Here is a 13,835-nt window from a genome sequence, read left to right as displayed (position 1 = left end):
GACGACTAGCACCAGCTAGATGCTGGAGGGAAGTTTTCTTGAAAACAACATTGACTACTTGTTGAATCCATGCGCGCAAACATATATTACATATTAATGTGCAAGTCCATCAAAAATCGTGTGAGGGCCTTAATCCCAGACAGCATTTCATTCACATCACATCCGGAGGTAGAAGAAGCAGAAAAGAAAATTCACATTTATCATTCTGCATTTAAATATTATGATTTATGTATTTATTACTAATACAAAAATTCCAGCTGCATTAACATGAAAGCAAAATCTTGATGGGGAAGGTTGAAAAAGTTCAACATTTTTCTTATTGCCAACAAATCTCTTGAAACAACCAACTGGAATGGCTCTCAGTAGTCTCCTTAAATCAAATTAAGATGCAAACAATTTCACACTCTAATAGATATCACTGCCCTAAATCTGCCAGATAACCAAATGAATCCCTGGGATAAAGTTGAAAATGCTAAAGAAAGTGATAAAGTATTCCTGTATCCGCCCCCTGAACCGGATCCAAACCAAACTTTACGGGGTTATTTCCTGTCCTACCACATCCTTCCACCAGGTTGTGGAAATCTGTCCTGTAGTTTTTTTTAATATAACCTCCTTGGCCAAAGTAATGAATCAAACCTGTTTACAAATAATGTCTATGTAGCAAAAGCCTGATATACTGCAGTTGTTTCCATTTAATAATCTGTAAACCAAACTGTGATACTCGATGACATTTTTTGAATTACTTAAAATATGGACACTAGTTCTTTTTTTGTCGATCCTACACATAATGACCTGCTTACTTATAAACACTGGGATCAAATTTGGGGAATAAAACTTTGATGCTGAAAATGGTCCCTGATGATCACAATTTACATTTATTTGTTCAAGAAGAACAGTGCCCAGCAGGAAATTAATGAGCATTCTTTGAAAATAAAACTATTAACTGTAAGTATATTTATAAGCTTGTATTTGACGATGTGCCACTTCAGTAAAAAAAGAATGAGTTTAGTCTTGTGGTTTTCTTTTGTTTGTTGACAATGATGAATAAATAAATAACAGCCACTTCAGGAGATCTGGCAGCCAACTAGTTTGTGCCACATGTCATCAGAGCGTGTAAAGAGGAAAACGGACACACTTGAAGGTGGAGCAAAAAGCCTCCTCCTGGCTGTGTCCCTCTGCCTCCCTGATATTGTGTCTCCAGTGAGTCTTTGTGGTCTCGACAGTGAGTCGTAAAAATGGGGATAAGGGCGGAGACACTTTCTCCTGGAAGCCATTCATGGCGCTGCCCTCAGCTGAGCAGGAGAAGTGATACAAGTTATTCAACGAAGAATGAGAAGAAAAAAGGGCAAGAAGAAGAAGAAAAGAAGCGAAGCAGAGGTTTAAACCTTTCCTTTGTAATCATGCCTTTGCATAAATGTCCATGTTGCAGTGTTACGTGCACATAATCATAACAAACATTTAAAAAAAGGTAGTCATAAAATAAATGATCATAACAAAAACATTTTCACCTGAGGTGATTCAGTTGCAGGAAGTCAATTTACAAAACAACAAGAAAACCTTGTGACATGTGCATGAACGAAATTTCTTGTTTTGGGAGTGAGTTCAAATGAATATTTTTGGGGGATAACTGGGGTCCCAAATCTGTAGCACTGTGAGTTTGGGGGTTGGCAATTGGAGCCCATCTGCTATTGTCTGATGAAGAATTATTTTCTGGAGGCAACCGCCAATAATTTTGGGCTGTCAGTGAATATCCGGGCCAAGACCCCAGGCCAAATTTCTTTTATCACGAATTGAACATTTCTCCTCACAAAACACAGTGATACCTTTTGTAGGTGTTTTGCGTCAAGTCGACAGCTTGGCTAATCTCTATTAAAAGTTATCTGCTTACGAAAGCATATAAATCAGAAACCTGGTGTACTTCGGTTAATGTGTTCTGCCTCTTTTCCACTCCACACAGTGTGTTTACCTGCAGGCAACCGAAGCCTCTCAAACATGATTAGTAAAACTAGAAACAGAAACCAGAAGACTTCCAGTCCCAGAATCCTGTCCCTCACCTCCAGACTCTGCATATTCACATGTAAAATCAGCTTGTGAGATAAGGGGGTCGGGGGCTGAAATGTTTAGGAACAGCTGTTGTAAATGATGATCCTGCAAGAACTTAAGTCGCTAGTTTAATCGGGTGTGATGTTGTGTTTTATGCATACAATTTTTTTTATATGTGTGTGTGTGCAAATCTTGATATCCAAAGTAATTCTAACTAGAGCTGTCAAAGACATATAGATAAATAAAACAAATTATATTTCAGGTAGGAGTATAGGATGAAGTATAAGTACCTCAAATTTGTACTTGATTAAAGATAGTGGATTACTTTCCGCAGTGCTGCAGTGTAGTGGGACCATCAGGGTCATGCACTGCTGTATTTCCTGTATGTGAGGAATGGTCATCTGTCTTTTCCCTGGAATAAACAAAGTATATCCTCTTCTCTCAAGTTAAACACGACCCTAACGATGACATTGAGAGTCAGGTCATTTGGGTAGGTGATGCTGGTTTGTGTGTGTGTGTGTGTGTGTGTGTGTGTGTGTGTGTGTTTGTTGGGGGTCACAGGATCCTGCTTCTGGGTAACATCTTTGTCAGGACGGCTCTGCTCCGTCACCACCCCGCCTCCATGCACACACACACACACACTTGCACACACACGCACCCACTCCATCACCACCCGCTCAGGACTCATCAGTCGCAGTGGAGCACATGTGGCTGGAGTATTCCAAACAAAGCTTTATAAAGAGCTCAAGTTAGACGGCTCGATGTGACAGTCAGGTTACTAATGACGCCTGGAGACCGCTAAATACGCCACTGACAGACCAACGGCCAGCATGCCGCGCATACACACATCATACACAAGTTTTCATTTTGGCATGCACTGACAAACTCTTGCAATCACTATAGCAGTGTGGAACACATGCTTGCAGCGGCAAACACACAGATGCACACAAACTGATACACACACACACACACACACACACACAAACATGCATGCGCACACACACCTTGTGCCCAAGGGCATCTGTCCGCAGCCTAAGAGCTCCCAACTGTTGAGGAAAAACAGCTCAATTAGCCCAGTGGAGGAACTGACGAAATACATCTATACATACACACACACACACACAGATACACACACCACCCACACACACTCAGAAGCGCATTGATCCTTCCCCAGTCTGTGGCTCTAATTGGCGTGTTGATGATACTGTGAGAGTGTGGGATCCTTCAGGCAACCATAGAATGTGTCTTCCAGCTCTTTATTTCTCATTTAAAGTTGAAATACACCCACAAAAACCTCCCTGTGGCTGCCGCACACTGTACAACCACCTGATATTCCTTTTGAGAGTCTCCTCTCATGTCTGGGTTTAATCTAATTATTTCTAGCATGTGGTAATGCGCCATACCTGAGATCACTACACCGTCTCAAAAATCACACATCACCTCGTTGCAGTCTTCAAAAAATCTGAGCATTTCCCGAGCCATAAATACCTAATCGCCCGATGGCTTTGGTGCTCCCAGTAGATTGAGCAGTTGTAAAAGCCATCTATCCATTATGTGCATGTCCATTAAGACTGCGCACACAAATGCTCAATGAGCACCTTCAATTCAAATATGCACACACACAGACACACACACACCGACAGACAGAATGTTACAGCAAGTTATTGAGAGCAAATGGGGTAGAGTTATTTCCATAAAGGGTCTCAGTGGGTCTCAAGGATCTCTACTCCCGCCGACTGGGAGCGATTTAGTGCAGCACACACTGGTATATTAGTAACTGAAGACGTCTGGGGACAAAACTGCTCTCTCCAAAACCCCATCGCTCCACTGTGACCTCCAGAGCATTCACAACTGGAACCGGGAGGCACCCGCAATCTTTTGCCTTCTCTCTTTCTTCCCCTGTTTCGCTGACTGTGTCAGTTTGCTCTCCGTTTCTCTTTGACTTCTGTTTTTTTTGTCTTCTCTCACCATCTTCTCTCTTCTGTCTTGAAAAGAGGGTTATCTTTTTTTAACTTTATACATATATAATGTTTTTTTTCCCCATTCTCTCATTTCATTCCGCCCATATTCTACTCTGTTTTTTTTCCACATTTCTCTCACTCTCTCTTACATCCATCCTCTGTCTCTCTCTCTTTCTCTCCATCTCCATCTCCCCTCCCCTCCCCTCCCTCCCTCCCTTCCTTGGCCCCAGGGACGGACTGCTGATAGACTGTGTACACCAGCTGCCCAGGGGCTATTTTTAAGGAGCATTTGTCCTTCTCCTTCCCTCTGGAGACTGACTCAACCCAACAACATCTCGTCCACGCACACTCGCATGTGCACACAAACACACACGGGCATTAACACATGCACTCATTAGCCCATGAGCATGCATGCCCAACACTTTCTCTCGCACACACATCCTCCGTCCAAGGGCATTCTGTAAATGTAGGGGCAGCTTGTAGCGCCGGAGCCCACTGCTTAACTGCACAGGAGCCCAGGCGCTCTCTAGCCAGCCTCAGAGGGCTCATAAAGCTACCCTCCTCCCAGGGCCTGGCTAATACTCTCTCTTGTTCTAGCCCAGCCTTACAATAGTTTGTAAAACAATACTGTAAAACACTGTTGCCGAGTATTGCGTCAGGCTGCTTTCATCACTAAACCCACAGCAGCCAATAGGGGTGCTTGAATAATGCATACAGGAAGTCGGAGGATTCCAGTTCCGTGGCTGCCTGCAAACTGCAACTCAACACGGGCTGTATCTGTCTGCTTTGACCCTGCTCTCCCATCATGTTGTACACATATAAAATAAAAATAGACTCCTCCAGTCTAAAAATACTGCAAAAACAAGGAAGAAAATGTTTAATTGATACTGCCATTAGACTGCTCACTGCTAAAAAATTCCAAAATCAAATTTCGTTTGTAACCTTGCTAATAATTGTAAAGGAATTTGTTAACAAGCTACTAAATCATGTTCAAAGCGTTAAATCTGGGCTGTGAACCTTACTTCTGTGTTGTTTTCAACCACTGCTGCTCAAAGCGAATGGAAAAAAAGGGAAAGATAAAAATGAATCCTCAAACAACTGCTCCAGCAACCTCGTTAAGACATTATTTACTTTCATCGTTAGCCAGGGAAGAGGACACTAAAAATCTGTCAGCAGACTGAAGCGCCTGCTCGAGTGTCTGAGCACTGTTTAATTGTGCCATTTATCAGCCAAAAAAGCCTACACGCTCATAAATAAACACAATGCCCGTGCAGAGGAATTATAAAAATGTCACGGCGAACCCACAAGTGAGGCCGGTGTTGATGCATATTAAGCGATTTAGTCGGTGAAGGAGTGGAGCAAAAATATGATGGTTAATTTAAGAGTCATTAAAATTGCATGAATGTGCATTGCGCCTGCTTAGAGTGGGGATTTTCTCTGATCGGTAACGAAGAGGCAGAAAGAGCAATACAGGCTGCCACACATTGTGGTCTATAAACTTACTGATTGATCATGGTGGAGGCAGGGCGAACCTGAGAGGGAGGCCCAATCCATGCCTCTGTGTGTGTGTCTGTGAGTGTGTGTGTGTGTGTGTGTGTGTGTGTGTGTGTGTGTGTACTTACATGAAATTGTGCACTATTTTGCCTTTATATGTTTACAACTCTTGTGTGTTTCATGCATATTGGAGTGCATGCTTGTGTGTAAGTGTGTGTGTGTGTGTGTGAGAGTTTGAGTGTGTGTAAATGTGTGTGTGCATGTGATTGTGTGCTTCCCTCATTTGAGGAAAGACAATGTTCTACATTCCACAGGGGAACAGAGTCATTACCGAAGCAGGAACTCGAGCCTGGGGGCCACGGCTCTGCATGTAGTGTGAATAGATCGAGCTAGTTTCTCGCCGAGACGTGCTGTAGAACACTCGCTCCGCCATTACCAGTGCCCTGCAGTTCAAACCACACTCCCACCTTATTCCAGCAGAGAAAAATAGGTAAAGTTGACAAAAACAAACAAAGTATCTCGCCGCAGCAGCTCCAAGGTGAAGCCATCATTAGTTCAGCATCTCCCTGAAGATATTTGATATCATATATGTATATAATGTGAATGTTGAGTGGTCGTCTGTGAGGTGACATGTAGATCTTAACAGCACGAACCGTCTGCGAGTCCCAGCCTGAGCTTTTCTGTGAGCGGGGCCTCTAAGGGGACCTGTCAGCGCTGAAGCTCTCTGCTGCCCTCTGTCGGTAGCCGAGTCCCACCCAGTTGTTCCCACGCGCTGCAGGTACGTGGACATATGGCAGCTGTCTATCACCAAATAACTCTGTTCGTCTTCTTTTGTCAATTTCCCTCCTGGCATTAAACAGCAGACAAAGTACGGCTTGGGTTAATTTCCCCCGTTGCTCCGACACACACAGACACACAGGTCGTTAGCATGCCCCACAGGAAACTATTGTTCCACGATAATACACGGCAATCAGAGGTGAGGTCTGATAACGCCTGCTGTCACCTGATGCTCCGTCTGTTCACCCCCCCTGTCTTCCTCTATCACTTTATATCTATTCCCTTCTCAGTTTTCTTATTCATTTATACAGTCGCTGTGTGGTGCACTTACAGTTACTTACAGACATATTGTGCATTTCACCGTAATTTGTAACTTTGTTTTTTTCTTTCTCTTGTACTCTTAGCTGCTAAATTAAGCTTGACATATCTGGGTTGCGATAGCCCGATAACACAATAGTTAATGCTTCTTCTATACGGTGCTGAATCTCTTTTGATAGCACACATATTATGCACACAAACACACACACACACACACATGCACACATGCACACACACACACACACACTAGGCCTAACTTACACACAGAGCTACCTCCTTGTATAACCTCCATCTGCGACCCTATCTTTTCACAGACCCCATAAACTAACTTCATTCCGTTCAGCCACATTTGAGACATTTTTTCTCCCCTCGGTCCAAATTTCCTTTCTGCATTTCCCAGCATCCTTCCAGTACCAACAATGAGCTTCCAGGAGGAGCAGTGTGAGAGTGTTCACCTACATTGTTTCAGACTTCCAGTGCACTCACCGTATATGTCACAATAGTCTTGATTTTGATTGACACTGCTGGTGATGTGTAAAAAAAATATGAATATTTACAGTATTAGTATTAGTCATGGTAAAAATTCCAGTCACATCACATACATACGCTTAAACTACCCTTGATCTATAAACAGACTGAGAATGAGGCGCCTTGATTGGCTGAGAGAATGACTGACAGCTGAACGAGTGGAACCTTTGAATGTGAAACTCAAAGGAAAGATGGGAAGCGTGTTTGTGCAGGTCCCAAGGGGGGAAAAGCCTGGGTTTCACACACGCACGCACGCACACATGCACACACGCACACACACACACACACACACACACACACACACACACACACACACACACACACACACACATTGTGATCTTGCTCTACTTTGGGCTGTGCTCCACATGAAAGCGGCGATGCTTCCTGCTGTTTGAGACGAGCTGTGTGTTGCGCTGCAGGAGAACACAAGTGTCTGTATATACATGGACAGGTCTGACACAGGTCTGTGTGGAGACCAGAGCAGGTGAGATTGCATCCATCTACACTACTTTGGCCTTTGTGGAATATCTCTCTTTTTTCTTCCATCTCTCTGCCCCTCCACCTCATTCCCTCTCTCTCTCATCCTCTGAGTGTGTGTGCGGCCGCTTGTGTCTTTCTTTTCTGTCTTTTTTATTTCTTTTTCCTCCTCTTTTCCTTCCTTCTATCTTCTTTTCTTCTTCTCCTTGTCCCCAGAGGAAAAAAGGGAAGCTTTATTCACATGAGTTTCATTCACATCTTCAGATCCACTGAGGTATTACAAAACAGCAAAACAACATGTCTCCATTTAGCCTTTAACGTGTTTTCAATCCTTATCATGCAAACAGAAGGAAAAATATCCAAATGTCTCATCTATGCATTTAAATTGTGTTAAAAAACTAGCAAAATCGCAAGTTTAATTACAACCATATTTCTTTCTGTCAGCGTGCGACTGACTCATCATTCCCTCAAAATAATATTGAATATAGAAAGTGAGTGTAACACTGTGTTCTAGATACAGCACTCCACAAATGTGGAGGCACTGTGCCCTTGACTATCCCCCTGCTGAAAGTAAGTCTTAGCCAATTAACAATGTCTTCCACTAGGTCTGCATGCACACTCGCAAACACCCATGCGCATGCACTCACACACACCCAAAGCTCGCAGCTCATGGGACTAAACCTCATTAACTGCTCTGAGACAGACACTCTCTCTTTAATCAATCCTTTTCTAAGACTGAGCGCACATGGAGAAACGGTGACAATACAACACAAGCGCGCACAAACACACACACACTCACACACACACACACGTATGGGGAGAGAGAGAGAGGAGTGTAGATACATTCACACACTGGTCTCCCAGAGAGAAAAACATGGTCATTTGCCAGGGTGATTCAACTCTAAAACACCCTAATTACATCGACAAAGCCACTTTGTTTTGGTGCGGGATGAAATGTGAATGATTTAGCATATTATTATTATGCCTCTGAAATATTAACCAACCCCGGGGGACTTTATCTGCTCTTTTAAATATATGCAAATTATTTTATTTTGGTTTGGTTTGTTTCCAGTGACTTTTGTGAATTGTGTTTGGATAATTAAATGAGTGCGTGCAGATGTAGAATCGCAGCAGTGCCCACGTGATATGCTGATCTGCCAGATTAGCATACAAATTAGGAATGTTGCACCTCGACTGCTAATCGAACAACTTTTGTTTTCCCTTCAACCTTGACCTATTTGAAACATCCGCCCGGTGTCTAGCCTTGGAGAGGGAATGTAAACACTGCTCCCTGTCTTTTAATTGATAAGGCTCATTTGATATTGTCCTTCGTCGCTAACACTTCTCATTTCGCTCGTGTCAGGCTCTTTCAATTACGACTGTCCTCCTCTCTCACTGTGCTTATTCATCTGCTCATCTGGATTGATGGGATCTACCACATCAGCCGTTGTGCTTCTGCAGCGAGTGGGTGAAACAGTCCACCAGGTGCTGTTATCTCCAATACAGAGTTGAGGAAGTTCTTTTAAATGACGTAGCGGACCTGGAACTGCCGATGTGCACGACGCCAACATTTCAGCTCTGCCTTACTTCACTGATTGCCTTTGTGAATCCCTGATGGGTTGCGCTTCGAACATAATCATTTCCCTAACATGGGATAATTTGATTCTATTACTCTAACAACAGTGCAAACAAATTGCCTACGTAATTTATTGTGCCAATAATAGCAGAAACAGATGTGGTAATGGCGCTGTGGCTTTCCAGCCTCATATTCATGCGGACTTAAACCGAGCAGGATAACAAATTGTTAAAAATACATTCTTGAACAACCTCTCACGTTTACTTGAGGCTGTTTTTTTATTAGGGTTTGGCAAAGTGGTGATCTTCACCCTCTCTTTATTAAGTCTTGTACCCGCATTTTCATCCACTTCCCCTGAGCATTTTCCACAGCTCCCTCTCTCTCTCTCTCTCTCTCTCTCTCTCTCTCTCTCTCTCTCTCTCTACTTATCAGGGTGATTTCCTGTGAGGAGGTTCAAGACACAAACAACATCCATGTATCTCTTCGGCCATATAATCGTTTCTCTTTCTTCATTTCCCAACAACTTGCCCCTGTGAGCTCTATACCTCTCCATTCACTGGTTTCCCACACACCCTCTGAAGCCCTCTGCTCTGTCCCATTTCTCCCATTGCCTCAGGTCCCTTTTGACACCCCTGGAATGTTAATGGACCAATCAGGGACACTGTCCTTGAGAATCTCACTTTGGCTCATTTTCATACCCTGCCTCCCACCTACCTCTCAGATTTATAACCTCAGCTGCTTACAGCTCCAGATGTTTTGTTCTGGTTTTTTTACTCTCTGTAATTGCTAATTCAATCTGGTTGTAAAGGAGCAGATGCTCTCAGGACTTCAGCGTATACATATACCTGTGCGGTTTCCTCGGTGTGTATGTGCACAGCTCATGTACAAAGCAACAGGATTTACTGTAACACCCTGACTCATAAACATAATCCTTCACAATTACACCGAGCTCATTTCCTTGCGTGAGGCGAATGAGACGATGGCATTTTTTAACTTAGCATAGAATCTCAGAGCGGCATCAGCTTCCATTACACACTTTAGAGTTATTGTCACCTTTAAATCACCGCTCCGCTGAGGTTTGCTGGTTTAGCTGTACTCACAGTTGGCTTTGGAGGTTTAAACTTGTGGTGGGAGCCTCTCTCATCAGCCTCCTCACATTTTCTCTTTTTTCATCATCTTCCATCCTTTTTCTCACCAGGGAAAGTGGCAGTCCAGTCCAGTTTAGAGAGAAAAATAAACAGACTGGTTATCCACAGGAATGTGAATGCTACTTTAGTCCCATTAGGAACATCTGTGTGTGTGGTTTTGAGATCACAGCGGGTTGTCTGAGGGTCTTTGAACATGTGACAAGTGGCCTCATTGTTTTAGCATATTCAGAACATACACACTGTACCAGATACGCTCTGTACTGTTGCAGACACACACACATCTCCATGCGGTGCACACATTTACATGAAAGCGAACCGACACACACACACAGGCCAACCCTCGCCGACATGCCCACACACACACGCACCGCAGTGGACCTGTCATATGTCATGGAGACAGGGGTCAGATACTGTGTGATGTGTGTGGGGGTTATATCGCTTGGGAAAAGGACTAAAGATCTTACCGGGGCTGCGAGAGGGCCAACAATAACAGCCTGAAATATAACAGCAGCCAAAGAACCCTCACAGTGACAGGAGGGAAGCTGGGCCCCAGCGAGCGACTCCACAGATCAGAACCTCTTCTCCTGGCACAAAGATGGGCGGGTTCGTTAATTCAGAGCTAATGTGCAAAACAAAGAACATTGTTTTCTAATGACATTGTTAAACTGAAAAAGGAGAGAAAAACAGAGCACTGTGTGTTTTTTGGAGAGATTGGAAGCACATGTTTGGAGTGCAAGAGAGAATAATAGCGCAGTTGTAGAAGCGGTGTCTTCTTTGTGCACATTCCCAGCTCGAGATGATGTTCTGACCACATTTGTCATGGGAACTTCAGCCATGTAAACACACAGCCTCGACCCCCAGTGGTTGCACTGGCTGACACTCACACACACTCACACACACACACACACACACACACACACACACACACACACACACACACACACACACACACACATGTGCATAGAAGGTGAACCCACTCACTGTGTGTAAAACAATCAGCAGCCTCTCCAGCACCAGAACAGTCAGAGTGCCCCCTAGTGATGCTTGGGTTACAGATGCATCATGTTTATCCGTATTAGTTTTTTCATCTCCTGCAATTCAAAAGTTGTGAGTGACAACTTGGTCTCGGTAGACCAAATTGATGATCAACCGACGAGCCTGATGATGAATGGAACGTGGTTATAAAATATGAAATATCAAGCAGAGGCTGACACTTCCTTATGAATCCAACGAGAGAATATGGGTCTACACGATTTTCTTACAGAGAATGTGTTTGCCTCTAAAACATTTCAAAGGCCGCGTTGACAGCACAATTAAACTTAATAAATATTGTTTGAGATCCTACTTCTACCAGCCCAGTTATTTCCCCATCATACCTTATTTAAACACACACACACACACACACACACACACACACACAAACACACACACAAGCTCACTCCTGCACACACACATCCGTCTTATTCATCAGCGAACAGACTTCTGATATTTAAGGACACCAGGGTTTTCAATCAAAGCTTTGATTGAATACTTTGCCATCCTCAGCACTCGCACACTCATAAAATACACGCACACATTGTTGACAGAGAGTGTCTTGGGCAACATCATTTACCACTTAGGCCCCTCCCCGAGGACCGTGCCATTCTTAATGCGTGGCAGATAGGTTGATAGCTCTGGTTTCTGTCGAGAAGTGCACGTCAATCAACAGCTCGCGTCAACGTCACCGAGGTAAAGTGTTTCTGAAAGATCTTTTTACTGAGTGCTTTTCTATCCATCCTCTTCCGACCCACACACTCTCTCTCTCCCTATCACACACACACACACACACACAAACACATACACAGCCATTTCCATCTCAGCAATCACTTCTCCCAGAGTTCTCCTCTTTGGACGTGTAACAGTAATTGAGGTTGCTCCCTCGGGTGCAGTGCATTCTGGGCTGTTAAGTGCTGTTTCTTGTTGTTTTTTTCTCAAATGGGTTGTATTTTGGCTATTGTGTTGTTTCCTCCTGCTCTCCTATAGAAGTGTAAGCAGTGGGCCATATTTACACGTATCATTAGAGAATAGAGAAGCCTGTCAGATGTAGGGCATCCGAGGGCTCATCTTGCCCACTGGAATATCAATCAATACGACAAAGTGTCTTAATACTTTTTTGTCTACGCCCAGTCACAGGAGAGTCCAAGGCATGTTTCAAGGCAGACAAAATTGCTTTTGACTTGTCATTTAATTCTTCTCTTTTTAAAATCAACCAGTTAATCTTTTACCTTAGATGACGGTGACTACATTTCAGATGAGACCCAGTCAGTCAAGGGTGTTTCGCTTGCTATACACTGACCTCCCCTGCTCAACACATCAGGCCTGGCTTGAGTACACCCTGTGACCTTTGTGCGCGTTGATGACGTTGTCTGTCCAGAAGAGGGAGTGATTGATCTGGATTGACACAAACAGCCAGTGCCCTGCCTGGCCTGTCACACAGCATCACTGGGTCATTGTAGCATGCCTGAATGCCAGATGAGGAGGGATGGAAAACACACAGGGTGGTGACCTGCTGACTGTGGTGTAGGCCGCAGAGTTGGGGGAAATGTCTGTGCTGGAGAACAGGGCCCAGCTGTTTTTCACTGCAGATACAGAAACGGGTATCTTACAGTTGAAAAACATCTGAGAATAAAATCTTATTTGTATATGAACATAAAGCCCACATTTTCTTTATGTATTCATTATTTATCTGTTAAATTCATTTCTTATTTCTATATATTTTTTTCTTAAGTAGGAATCTTTAACCCATAATCTTGTCAGTGCTCTATGTCACAAAGACATACACTCTTTTCTAATTGTACAGTTTGTGGTCCAAAGCTGTTTTTGTGGACATGGGTCCGGGACATTTTCAAGAGTTTGCCCTTTCCATATGAAGAACGCAGCAGGAGATTTTCCAGATCACAACAACAGGAACATGTCCAAGACATTCAGATGAGGGGTGGCGCCTGAACAGATATACTTGATGTATAATTCCGCTGTGGTAATCATATGCTGTTCTTTACAGCACATTGACACCAGCTCGGCTCTTATCTCCAAAAGCTCTTGAATCAGTGTCTTTCAGAGGTTACATCTTCTCCGGCCTGCTCTGCGTGGTTCTTCTTTGCTGCAGGTTAGAAATGTCATTAAACCGGCCCAATCCCTTGCTGTGAATTTCCATCGGGTTCAGTCCATAGCAATTGATACTTGCATTCTCACATACTCTGGCAAATGTCAGGAACCAGTTTAAGTGTGGTTCACCCATGTGCCCTAAACTAAAAATCAACCTCGATGCACCCCTGCTCTAATTTAGGTTTTTACAGATCTATTCTGCAATCTTTTGCTTATTGGCCCACATTTACACCATTAACAAAATACCTTAAAATAAGCCAAAAAAGCCCCAACCATATGTGTCAGTCATACCGGGTTGATTGTCACGTCATGGGATTTTTTTTTTTTTACCTCCACAGTCACCAATGACTGATCTTTCAAACCAGTTTC

The sequence above is a fragment of the Platichthys flesus genome, chromosome 8 (assembly GCF_949316205.1).
Source record: "Platichthys flesus chromosome 8, fPlaFle2.1, whole genome shotgun sequence".
In the NCBI taxonomy this organism is placed as follows: Eukaryota; Metazoa; Chordata; class Actinopteri; order Pleuronectiformes; family Pleuronectidae; genus Platichthys; species Platichthys flesus.
This window is presented reverse-complemented; position numbering follows the sequence as displayed.